Raw genomic sequence first — 13,149 nt, 5'->3', positions numbered from 1 at the left:
GTTCAAGAGAGGACAGTTGGTACTGTGGCTCAACCTTTCAGTGGTGCTCACATCTGCCCTGGCTCAACCCAGTGGAGGAAGTATCAAGCTTCTGCACTATGTTCATAGTCAGCACCAATCTCAGATTGAAGGCCGAGGATGGCTAAGGAAATTACAGGTCCCTTCTTGGCACCAGCATCAGGAGCTCTTGTATATTTTCTGCTTACAGGGACACTAAAGAAGTGGGATCTGTGAGAAGAGAATTCCTTGTTTGGAGTAAGATAAAGCAGCTTCCTGAGTCTGAGACTTCCCTCATGGACTGGTCCAGCAGGCACAGCTTTATTCAGGTACCTCCGGATCAGCAATTCGTGATGGAAGAAGACCAACATAACAAGCAGAAGTCCAGGACATGACTCTCACCAAGAGAGGACACAGACTATGTCTATCAGTTAGATGGATAAGATCACCACGTAACAGGTATGGCTTGAAACCAAAGGGTTCAGGCTCAGCCATTGGATGAGAAAGTGCTTTCACCTCAAGTGTACTCAAGGTATGAAATTTAAGGAGCATGTAAAACTGCACAAAAAAATTAGGCTGCAAAGAGGACAGAGAAATATTTTAAACTAACAGGTTTAGATATACAGATATATATACATATATACACACACAGGTAACTACATGGCTACGTCCAAAAAAAGACAATTAGGGGTAGCAGGCAGAAACCACAATATTCCACTGCTCTCGGTACCAAGTGAGATCTGAGAGGCCGTTGGGGCCACTATGACGTACATGCTCTTGATTGGAGACGAAAAGGAATGACAACGAGGACATTCAGGGTGGAGGCATAGCCCCAGTGAACACTGCTAGTAAAAAATTCCAATCCTGGGGACATGAGGCACATAAGCACCATAGAAAAATTCATAGAAAAATGTAAAGGACGACTCATTTTTAGTGGAGTGGGTAAAATTGGGACAGAATTAGCAGGGGAACAGAGCTGATTCACCTGAGGGAGGAAGAAGTGAAGAACTGCCAAAATAAAAAAGTAAATAAATACAGGGCATGGTAATACAGCTATTTTTCTCTCAGACTAGTAGGTATCAGGGATATTTTACAAATCCTGACCTCAGGTAAGGGATTGTTACTTTCATGAAAGCAACTTGCAGAATCCTCTGTCTTGCGTATCATGGTCCTGAGCAAAACATGTGGCAAACCTGCCCAGCTTTTAGATTTCTGACCCTCTATAAGCCAGGTCTTGGCCACTGCCTTACTGAGTGTGATTCAGTTGCAGATGCTGCAAGGGTCTCAAAATGTTCCATCCAATTCCTTTGAGTAGAAAGCAAGAATTTCCTTAACCTCCAAGAGCCCACATGAATTGGGGGGGGGGGGGGGAAATATCTCCCTAAAGAGAGTATCCATGAATGAACAATGAATACTCAAATCGCATTAAGGGAAAACCAAGAACAAATTACCTGCTATTCAAAAAACCTCCAAACTCTGAATATAGGAGTGTGAGTGAGTAAAACCCACAAGATACCTTCAGAAAAGCAGAATACAAGTAAATAATTACCCTTTTTTCAAAGATACCATCTGTGCAAGATACCCAATCATGCAGAGAAAGTAGCTCAAAGCAATACCAACAGAAAAACGTCAACAACTGAGATGAGAGCCAGAACAATGAGGGAAAATTCCTAACCAGAAAAATATTTTTTTTAAATTAAGGAAAGAAATCTCCCAGAACATAAGGGGTAGCCACTCAATGGCCTAGCAGACGCTTCCTAAAGAAATTGGTCCAACATTAGCCCACTGAAAAATGGGACATCCCAAACAAACAAAACTGCAGGGAGGAAGAAGTTTAAATTTCTCTTCCTTTGACACAGAACTGTGTGTCTAGGAAATCAAGGCAAGAACACTCCCACACATACCAAGCCAAAGCACTTAGGGAATAGAGTGCAGCTCATGTAATCAGTCACTATACATGTGTCCATCACTGAACTATGTTGAGGTAAACAATACTGGCTGTCTGAGACCAAATGGGCCCTGACACGGACTCCTAGCTTCAGGCTAGCAAGACCATAACAGCACAGAAATGCAGTCAGACAGGCAAAGTCATTTAGCATCAACGCTGTCTAGAACACTGGCATCAAAGAAGAGTTAGATGGTCTGACGAAGGGCCTTAGTGTGATACATATAAACTTTCTCAAGACTCTTTTCAGATAGAAGCAAATAAATCCATACCTGATTAGGCATGTAGACATGGAAACGAAAATGGCATGATGACAGACCCAAAATCCCCCATGGAAGGGATCTTGAAAGATCCTAACTCATCAACTTTTATCAGAAAAGATGGTCTGTGCCTATTTCAACTTAAGACCAATAGACCTAAAGTGAACTCATTCCACAAGCTAAATTACTCTGCTAGAAGAGAAAAGATCTTCCATAAAAGGACATTTAAATGACCAGTTCAAAATAATTCTGGAATGGTTTTCATATAGCTTATTTAGAACTCTGTGCAAACTACATGGTGCTGTAGGCTTTATTCCAGGAATTTGAGATGTTCAACCTTGTAAGAACATGATAAGGAGAGTCTGTGGAGATACCAGCACTGATTTGAGGAGGAGGGAGACGCTTGATAAAAACTGAAGTTAAACTTAGGGCTTGTCTACACTTACAGCACTGCAGCTGCACCACTGTAGCACTTTAGTGAAGATGCTGCCTACACCAAAGGGAGAACTTCTCTCATCTACGTAGGTACTCCAACTCCCTGAGAAGCAGCAGCTATGTTGATGGGAGAAGCCTTCCCATTAACACAGTGCTGTCTACACCAGGAGTTAGGTCAGTATAACTGTGTCCACACCCCTGAACAATGTAGTTATACTGACATAAGTCTGTAATGTAGACCAAGGCTTAGACTAAAAAGAAGGTAGCAACCTAAAATGGTAATCTCAGCCATTGAAAGCACCAGCCCCTGAAACTGTCTTAGCAGATGTGGTAGACATATACTGCTTTTAAAAAACCAAAACAGACTTTAGGCACGCATTTAAATAATGATCATTTACTCTTCTCCCACCAACCTCTCAATTAAACTTTTTAGAGACAGTGAGACAGACAGACAGACAACATTCTTTGGGATAGCAACAATGTCTTTGCATGTGTTTGTGTAGCACCTAACAAAAATGGGCCCCAGTATCCTGAACGTGCTATCTGGGAATTATCACAGAATAGTAGTACATAAACCCCCTCTTCCACATAAACAAGGAGAATGCCATAAAATAAAATTGTGGTCACATTTCCATTTGCATTATTGTAATTCTACTCATTTTGAGAAGCAACAGTGTCTGAGAGACTGAGCTAGAGAATGAACCAGAACAATACTAGAATAAACTGTAAGCCACATAGGTCATAGTATTTCTTTTCTTTATTAAATCAATACTATTTATGCCAAAGACTTCTTAAAAATGCAATTCTAACACTACATCAAAAATTAAATTTAAAAACATTTTAGTTTAATTATAAACATTAAAGGGCATCTTCTAAAATTAATTCAAGCAGCTGAAACAGTATTTTTTATAACTATATACTTAGTCAGCTGAAGTATAATTGTTACATCAGTGCCACACTACCACATAGTCAAAAGAACAACCCACAGATACTTTCTTAAGTGGGTTCATTCAAAATTAATAGTTAAGTCATTCATGTGATTCCAGCTATATGAAAAGATCATACAAACAAAAATGAAGATTTCTGGATTGAAAACATTGTACACCTCTACCCCGATATAACGCGGTCGTGGGGAGCCAAAAATCCCTACCATATTATAGGTGAAACGCCGTTATATCGGGGTAGCGGTGGCAGGGCTGCAGCGGTGATTTAAAGAGCCTGGGGCTCAGCTGTGGGGAGCCCCAGGCCCTTTAAATCGCCAGCAGAGCCCTGCTGCTACTGCACTATATGCGAACCCGTGTTATATCGGGCCGCGTTATAGCAGAGTAGAGGTGTATTTCCCTCAAACAGTAATACAAAAACAATTCAAACTTATATATTGTCATAAATCCTGAGCCAATCCCAAGGAAAGTTTGCCTACACCATTTAGATTTGTGTGAAACTTAAATGATGTCTGGTTTAATAAATAAAAATCTAAACTCAAATCCTTGCACTGAAAAACCAAATTTATCAGAAGGTGTCAGACAGCTTATTTTCAGATATCATCCCAGAGCGTAGGACTCATGCTAATGTAAGATGATGTTACTAACTGAAGTCACAATAGAAACATGATACTAGCTGTCATTGTTAGTATCACAGGCCTTTCAGGCCTCTCGTGCTTACTTTCTGATTGTCTGTGTGCAGAGGGAATCTACCACAAAGCTTCAATGTCATTTTGGTGATGTGGTAAATGAAATAGCTATAGTAAAAGCAGGATACTTTTATTAGTTTGTCTGTCTCCACCTGGTCTGAAGCTCATTTAAAAAAAAAATGGTTTTCCCCCTTCCCTGTCAGTAGCTAGTAACTTCAGAGAGCAAGTGACAGGAGAATGTGTATTTTAGGGATGGAGTACTGCAGAAGGAGCAGCTATGGGGAACTAGGATGCACCACAGAACTGGCAGGATTGTAATACCAGTCTGATAACTACAGTAAAAAGAGAGTTACAACCTCACGTGATCTAGTAAACAAAGGAATGCGCTTTCATATAACACATGTGTTTAGTTATGTGTTTATTGGAAAGGACGTTTGTTCCAATTGTATATAGCCTTTTTGGCTATTCAAAAGATTAAGATATGCCAAAAGAAGCATATGCAAGTTGGTAAGAGGGAGGACACTGAAGCACAGCGTATTATACAGCATATTTTTCAGTGAAAAGATTCATAGTATCTCACTGGTATATTCACAGAATATAACCTGGAATATTTAGCATTTCTTTAATTATCATTGGGTAATAAATATATTTTTGCAACGTTCTATGATTTTTTAAGCTCACTTCACTGAATGAAAAAAGCCCACATAATAAATCATCACTCCAAGTCCAGTCAAGATTTTAAGTGCAGCAAGTGAAGAAACTGATTCCTACAAACTAATGTAGAGGTCCCTTGGTGAGATTCTACTCTACAAAATGCACATTTCATAGATGCAAAATAATTATTTTGTATTTTTCATTTTGTTAATATTGGCAAAAACTGATTATCTCTCAATGTAATTAATTGAATTCGTCCATCAGTGCAAGATGACAGAACTTCAGATCATTCTAATAAACATTCTTCAAAGTACCAAAGAAACAGCTTGAATGCCAACATCTCTCACAACTGACTCTTCAATATAATGAAATAAATTTTCATAGAACCATTGGGTTAGAGGGACTGCAAGGGACATCTAGTCCCAGGGTTCTCACCCCCACCCCAAACAGGCTAAAAAAACTCCAAGGCCCAGTGGGCGAGGGGTGCCTCAGGGGTCTGTGTTTCAGTCACCAGACAGAAGGGGGAAATCAGGGCTTTAGCCCTGTGGGGCACCAGGCAGGGGATGGGGCCAGTTTGACTTCTATTTGAAGGGGCCAGCTCTGCACAGCAGTGCCCCCTCCACCCCAGACTCACCCTCAGCAGCCCAGCACCCAGCCTGTCTGGGTTTGGGGGGGGGGGGGGAGAGGGAGAAAAGAGAGAGAGGAGACGCAACCAAACTTATAACTCGGGCGGGGGGGGGAGGGGGCCTAGCTCAAAAAGTGTGCAGGGTGCAGGCAGCTGTGTGCAAGCAAGAGGGTAGGTCAGGGTGCAGGGAGAGGGGTAGCTAGGAGCTGTGTACCGGTGGAAGGCGTCCCCGGCGGTCACTGCTCCCCCAGTGCTCTGCCTGTATGAAATTTTAGTTTGTACTGACTTCACTAGTGCTTTTATGTAGCCTGTTGTAAAACTAGGCCAATAACAAGATGAATTAATGTACCCCCTGGAATACCTCTGCATACCTCCAGGGGGTACGTGTATCTCTGGTTGAGAACCACTGGTCTAAACCATCCAAGACACATGGCTATCTGGTCTCTCTTTGAAAACCTCCAGAGAAGGAGCTTCCACATCTTCCCTAGGCAGTTTATTCCATTGTCCTACTGTTCTTACAATTAGGAGATTTTTCCTAAAATTTTATCTACATCTGCTGTGCTGTAGTTTGAACCCATTGCCTCTTGCCCTGCCCTCTGTAGCAAGAGAGAACACTTTTTCTCCGTCTCTTTTATGGCAGCCTTTCAAGAATTTGAAGACTGCTATCATATCCCCCCCTCAATCTCCTCTTTTCCAAACTAAACATACCCAGTTACTTCAGCCTTTGCTCATATACCTTGCATTCCATCCCCTTGATCGTCTTTGTCGTTCACCTCTGTATCCTTTCCATTTTTTCTACATACATTCTATACAGAGGTGAACAAAATTGGACACAGTATTCCAGCTGAGGCCTAACCAGCACCAAGTGAGTGGCACTATCACCTGCCATGACTTGCATGCTATGCTTTTGTTAATGAAACCAAAAATTGTATTTGCTTTTCCTAAATGGAACACATTTTTATTTTAAGAAAATGTTAGAGATTCAGATTAAACTAAAAATCTGCTTCAGTGAAGAAATGGATACCTGTATTCTAGCAATCTCCTAAAATTCTATTTTAAACTATGTAATAACCATATTCTTATATGCAATAGCTTAATTTCCAAAAAATATTTTTAAAACAACATCACTATGTATTTCTTGGCCAAAATTAACAACCTCAAGTTTTAAAATCCAACTTGGAGTTACAGTATAAAGGAAATGGAGTTATACACTATTAAGTGTATTTTTAAAAACATTGCAAATAGATATTTTATATCTTTCATTGTTAATAACTAGAATCATGTGCCCAATCCTTCTCCTAATGAAATCAATGGCAAACTCACGACTACTGTATGTTTTTAAATCTTGCTTTTAAGGTTTTGTAAATATCTAAGTAAGGCGTTAATACATTTTTTAACATTTTCCTAAAACTATTTAAAATAACATGAAATAATTCTATAGGCATATGTTAGCTCATAAGCCTGTGACGTATTAGATTTATAACTACAATAATGGAAGCACTAAGCAAACATTTCTACCATTGGTCATTCATCAAGTTTTGAAAACTCATACTCCTTAACAGAGCTCCATTAGACTGTGGAATTATCTCCAGGGGAAGTGGTGGAAGCACATCATCGGAGTTACTTAAAACTGGAAACAATCTTTCACTGGCAGAGAATGAACAAGCCAACTAATAAAACTACTTCCATTTCTATCTCATTATACCTTAATATTTATATTGCATGTCCTAAATTAGCATAGAAAGCTAGATGATTTTTTAGATACAATATATACATTCAAAAAAATCATCTTGACTAAATTTAGATGGAACATTAGACAAATAATAAAGCATATTGTAACATCTATGAAGTCCACCATCACTGAATGGTAGATATCGCTCACTAATGTTGTGGAGATAACAGCACTAGGCTGGCCAACAACATGGAATCTGAATTACCGCATTTATGGTAAACAGCTACAAGTAGGGTCTTGTATTGGCTAAATTGTTAGCAACTGCTTAGGAGTGGGTAGGGCATCAAATGACCTTCGGTAAGTGGTCATTTGACCTCTAGTCAGTGTCAAGGGATGACTTCCTGACTATCTCCATCAGCTATCACCTTATTTCTAATCTTCCCTTTTTGAGAAAAAACTACTGAGAAGCCTGTTTTGAGTAATCTGCCACCATCTTGACTTCTCAGATTTCCTTGATCCCTAACAAGTCTGTTTTTTAGTGTCAGAATGTTAACTGATTGCCCACATTGGCTGATCTCCTTCTAATGATGATAATGGTAGGGTGATCCCTGTTGATATTTTTCAATCAATCAGTATTCTTTGATACCAATGACCATGAGAGTTTGCTGATTTGCTTGTGAACTCTGACTGGAGTGAGTGATATCACACCAACTATTCTGCTCTTTCCTGCAGAGAATATCTCAAAAAATCCTTTTGGGCAACTACTCATGTCCAAAATAATATAATATCTTTCCTGCAAGGTTCTATAAAGTTCCAGCTGATTTCCTAAATGTGCATAAGGTCTGCAACATGATTTGCACTGTGGTCATAATCAGCTTTATGTTTTGTTTTCAGCAGATGCAATCCTATGCTTTCTCAGGGCAAAACACTCAGGTCCTTTATTAAGTCATGATTCCCAATAAAACTGAAACTTAGGTGAGAACAAATTGGCTGAAACTCCATTTGGAGCAGAGAATGTTGGTGTGTTGGGGAAAGATCTTGAAAATATAGCAGGTGTGAGTCTTGTCTCCGTCATCAATGCTTAGAGGGGATTATCCACTTTTTGCTCAAGAAGTTGGCAAATTAGATTTTCTCCTGCCAGCTCTTTGCCATCTGGTCTTCCAGAAGCATCATCTCAGGAAAGAGTGCCTTTTTTTAAATCTGCATCCCATAAGCTGTTTGCAATGTTTACTCATGGACCCAGATTTCACTACAATAACCTCTGCCTTTGTCACAGCCAGAATGGATTATTGCAGAGGTAAATCATATTTGCATAACACAGACCACATTTCAATAGAGAAATAGTCTGGTGGACTACCTCCCACTTCCTATCATGAGTCTGTTAATTATTTCACAATATCCCTGTAGCAGCTCCAACAACTGCTTACACAAAAAAGTAAAAGCACTGAAGTATTTTACCTCTCAACTATATGGTTTTATCCTTTTTGAATAATCAAATTGTTTTGGATCTTCATTCAGTCTGCCTCTTCATGTGCTCCACAGTTGCCTTGCGTCCTACACATACTACTGCCCCTCTTCCACTGCTTTTCTGAACATACCTTTCATATAGTAGATCCAGTACCACTGGTGAATAATCACTTATCTCCCACTGGCAGCATCCAGTAACAGCTCACAGCACCCTTCCCACGGGTGGCTCTAGTCTCTCCTCCTATGAGGCAATGGCCCATAGCAGAAGCACTTAGGCAAACTCCTTGCTGCTAGCTGAAGTTTCCTAAACTCTGAATCTTGCTTCTCATACTAGACCAACAAAACCATATCTTACTAAACTTCAGGGCTCAGTAAAAGACCCACCCTTTATAACACAATCATAGGACAGGGGAGAGAAAAACAAAAAAAGAAGTGTATGGGGTAGGGAACAATCTTTTTTTGTTCATCTCTGAATCACATGAGATGCTGCATAAAGTTATTTTTTGTTTTCAAATGATTAAATTATTTTGCTACATGTGACATGACGTTAAGAAAGGTGAATTTTATAAACCTAAAATAACTTACTACTTCATTTCACTAGTAAACAAGACCTATATCTTGGGGAGGAGGGGGGCTGTTGTTTGTCCACAAAAGTTATTTTATGTTAAAAGAACATCAATAACTATTATATTTTAGTCATATATAGACTAGATCCTAAAAACCCTTACTCCCACATAAGTAATCTTTAGTCACTTTCACAGTCATTTTAGTCATTTAGTCATTTTCACAGTCAATTAACTTCAAAGACTATTTGCATGAGTAAGGATTACTCATGTGAGGAAGGGCTGCAGAACTGAGCCCACATTTGTAGCATTTTGGTATACTGTATACTATTTCAGAATATTTTCTCTTTCAAAAAAGTATTCGCTAGCTATAACAACAACATACTAAACTCATACATTATTTCACGTAAATATAATATTACATATATAAACATGTTTCCTTGCAAGAGTCAAATAGTGCAGTCATTGTGTGGCACTGTTATTAATAAAATAAATAAAATCTAACACCATGTGCTATAAACAAGAGGATTCTAAACAAAAACATGTTTTAGTAAGCTAAATTATTTTTACACAGGACAGATTATACTGTAAATACTAAAAAAAATCCAAATTTTATCAGCATTCTGAAGACAAATGTATAAAGTGTTATTTGTATTGTAGTATCTGCCTACACTGGGAGATGTAAAATCTGCCTACATTAGGAGCAGAGCTACTACGTTCTCAGGAAAAATGCACAAAAATGGTGGGCTTTGTGGGGTGTTTTGTTTTTCGCTTGACAGGCAATATGAATGCTAACATTATGGCACTGTGAATTTCTGCTTCGGTTCAGCAATGATATGATAATGTGTGTGTGTGCGCGCACGCGTGTGTTTAACATAATACACACACACACGTCCTTCATACCACGATTATGGAAAACAAGTTTCATGCAACATTAACTATGGTATGTTTGAGATCACCATCAAGTTCTGGATAAACATTCTGCATCAAGATTAAGAAAAAGTGTAATTCAAGATAAATATTACAATCTCCTAATTTCAGTGATCTCAAATGAAATGTCATTTCTACAGCATCACCACATAGGAAAAACACTATGTTCCATCCTTGAGCTCATTATGCAAAACCACCAACTATCAGAAAATCACTATTTAAAAAACAATGATTTCAAGTACAAAGATTCAAAGCAAATCATGCCTACCAATCTCATTAAAAATAATCTACACGTGATAAACAAAAGTTCAAAAAGCTAATTCTGTATCAAATAACAAAAACACTAAGTCAATTAGTCACATGCTAATGCTGGTTTTTTGGGTTGTTTTTTTTAAAAAGCTTAAGGTTTTTTGAATATTGTAAAGCTTCTGTAGCTACTTCACTACTGTAATTATTCCATCAAGAATTCCATGTTCTGTTTAAGTCAAAGATTAATGCAAGACTGAGGTAAAAATGAACATGGTACAGCTAAATAACACTTTTTCTAATAACTGGGTTGTCTTAAATCAATATTGCACAAGTCTTGTTCTTAAGAACTACACTGCTTCACAAGAACCAAACCAATACACAACAATTCTGTATATTTTGTTCTCTTGTATTCAGAAGATTATCTATCAGCAAGAGCTCCTGTTGGTTATGATCTGGTCTACTGTAGTTTTAATACTTCATAAATTTTGACAAATTTAACAAATTTGAGGGTAAAATGTCAGTGCCTGTGGCCACACATTTTTAATATTTTCTTTGTCAATACTTTTTAATGCTATATTTATCAATAAAGTTCTAATAATTAGTAATACAACTGAAAAAATGGAACATCACATTAATATTTGAGTTTGCTGATTATACTGCACGGTATGCTATATAAAATGCTACTGTCACTTATAAAGTTACTATTTAAAGCCTATACCTTGCAACACCTTACTTTGTGAATATCCCCAATAATTACTCACATGTGTATGGGTTTGCAGGATCAGGCATATTACAAAAAAAATACCACTAAGTTAAGAGATGCACACACACGTGTGCTCTGGTAATACCTAAAGGCAAACCGTGTTGGGGCCCCATTGTGCTAGGCAAAATACAAAACAATTACAACACAGCTGTCCTCTGATCCCGTTACAACATGTTTAAAGTCTAAAGCTTGGTTAAATGACCCATTTAAAAACAGTTAGGTACTGCCCACGCCTACAAATTTTAAGCCAAGTTAAGCCTTGCAAACTATTTTGTGTTAAATAAAACATATCTGCAAAGAGCTGTTTATATGTTATTTGATATTACAGAAAAAATGTTTGGGAAACTGATAAGATGGTTTTAAAAGCCCAAATTTGAAGTTGTATAACCTTATCACATTCTGATTCTATAGAGGCTTTTATACATCAGTGTGAATGCAAGAGCACTTTTAAAAGCAAATTCCATAATCGTCTGTATTTTTATTTCACTGATACTATGCATACAATTAAAAAACTTGCTGCTCTATAGAAGTTTCTTAGTATAAGCTCTGAAGGAAAAAAAAATCTGAAAATATAAGCTTTTGTAATTCACATTACCACATACCAAGAATTATTTTACCTGTGATGGACTGACAATGGGACGACAATGGGACTACAACTATACCACGTATACCTCCAAAAACATATTAATCAATTTCCTAACCAAAAGAGGTGAACAAAGTTGTGGGTTGTTTTTTGTTTGTTTGTTTGTTTGTTTTTTTTTGGGGGGGGGGGTTGTTGGGTTGTTTTTTTTTTTTAAACTAATATTAACTGTTATTTAATTTACTGGTGACAATCTTTCCTGATACAGTTGATTCTCTTGTATTCACTGGTTAGCTTTTCTTAGTATGCAAGACTTGTGTACATAAACCACTTTTTACCATTAGTATATCCGCAGGCACACACTAGGGGTATAAAGGCATTGCAAACATTAGCATAAATGCAAGTTTAAATAATGTTACATAGCTTTGAAAGTGGTTACAAGTCAATAAAAAGCCAAAAAGGATGGTATTTATTATAACAGACACCAAAAGCCTCTTGTCAGAAGGATCAGGATCCCACTGTACAAACACATGGCAAAATAAAGCCTCTGACCACAAAGAATTATATTCTCATTAAAGAAAGACAATGCACAAAATGCCAGGAATAAACAATCCAAAGGAAGGTATTGAGGGCTATGCATGGGAGAAAGACTGAGATTAACAGTAATTAAAGAAAAAATATCATGTAAAGAGACTAGCAATATGCATAACTTGAAGATTCTGAGTTAACCATATTTTAAAATCAGTGTTTTTTTTAAATTCCCTACTGAACAATTCACATTCTTTTCCCACCCTTTGAGAAAAGTAAACCTGAACTCTATTTTTGTTTGGGGAGGGGGGTTGTTTGTTTTTTATTTCCTCTCCCACACCACCTGGCATACAGCCTATACCCAGTTGCTTCCCACCTTAATCTTATGAGTTACCATTTCACAAATAAACAGTCCTATGCTCTACCCCTCCTCCCCTTGGGGTAGCTATTGGGGACCCAAGAATTCTCCCCTTCACTCTACTAATGTCCCTGCAGCTGTAGTGTACAATAAAGCAAAAAGGCATTTTCAAAAAAAATGTCACTAATACAAACAGCAAGTAATTTTTCTTTCTATTCATTTTAATTAAGATTAAAAATCTGTAGTTAATTGCAACTGTTCAATATGAACAATTGATACCATAACTGTTGTAAGATTAAACCATGCAATCTAAGTACAAAGTGAAAGTTGTCAGCTACCAGTGAGATGGGAAGATAGCATCTATGTTATCAAGCCACCCAGCATGTTGCATTTTCAGTTAATGCTTTTCTTGCAAGGCCAAAAAAAGTCCCGTCCCTCCCCATCGGTGCAGCGGGGCACGGCTGTAAAACCATAAAGACAGCTGACGTTCAGA

The 13,149-nt window shown here is 38.0% G+C and overlaps 1 protein-coding gene across 2 annotated transcripts in view; it reads right to left on the bottom strand.

Moving 5' to 3' along the window:
- The window catches only part of MED13L (mediator complex subunit 13L), a 364,465-nt gene that overhangs the window by 350,197 nt on the left and 1,119 nt on the right, over positions 1–13,149 (bottom strand). The gene's annotated exons all lie outside the window — the stretch shown is intronic.

The sequence above is a fragment of the Mauremys reevesii genome, linkage group 18, assembly GCF_016161935.1.
Source record: "Mauremys reevesii isolate NIE-2019 linkage group 18, ASM1616193v1, whole genome shotgun sequence".
Lineage (NCBI taxonomy): Eukaryota > Metazoa > Chordata > Testudines > Geoemydidae > Mauremys > Mauremys reevesii.
This window is presented reverse-complemented; position numbering and strand designations above follow the sequence as displayed.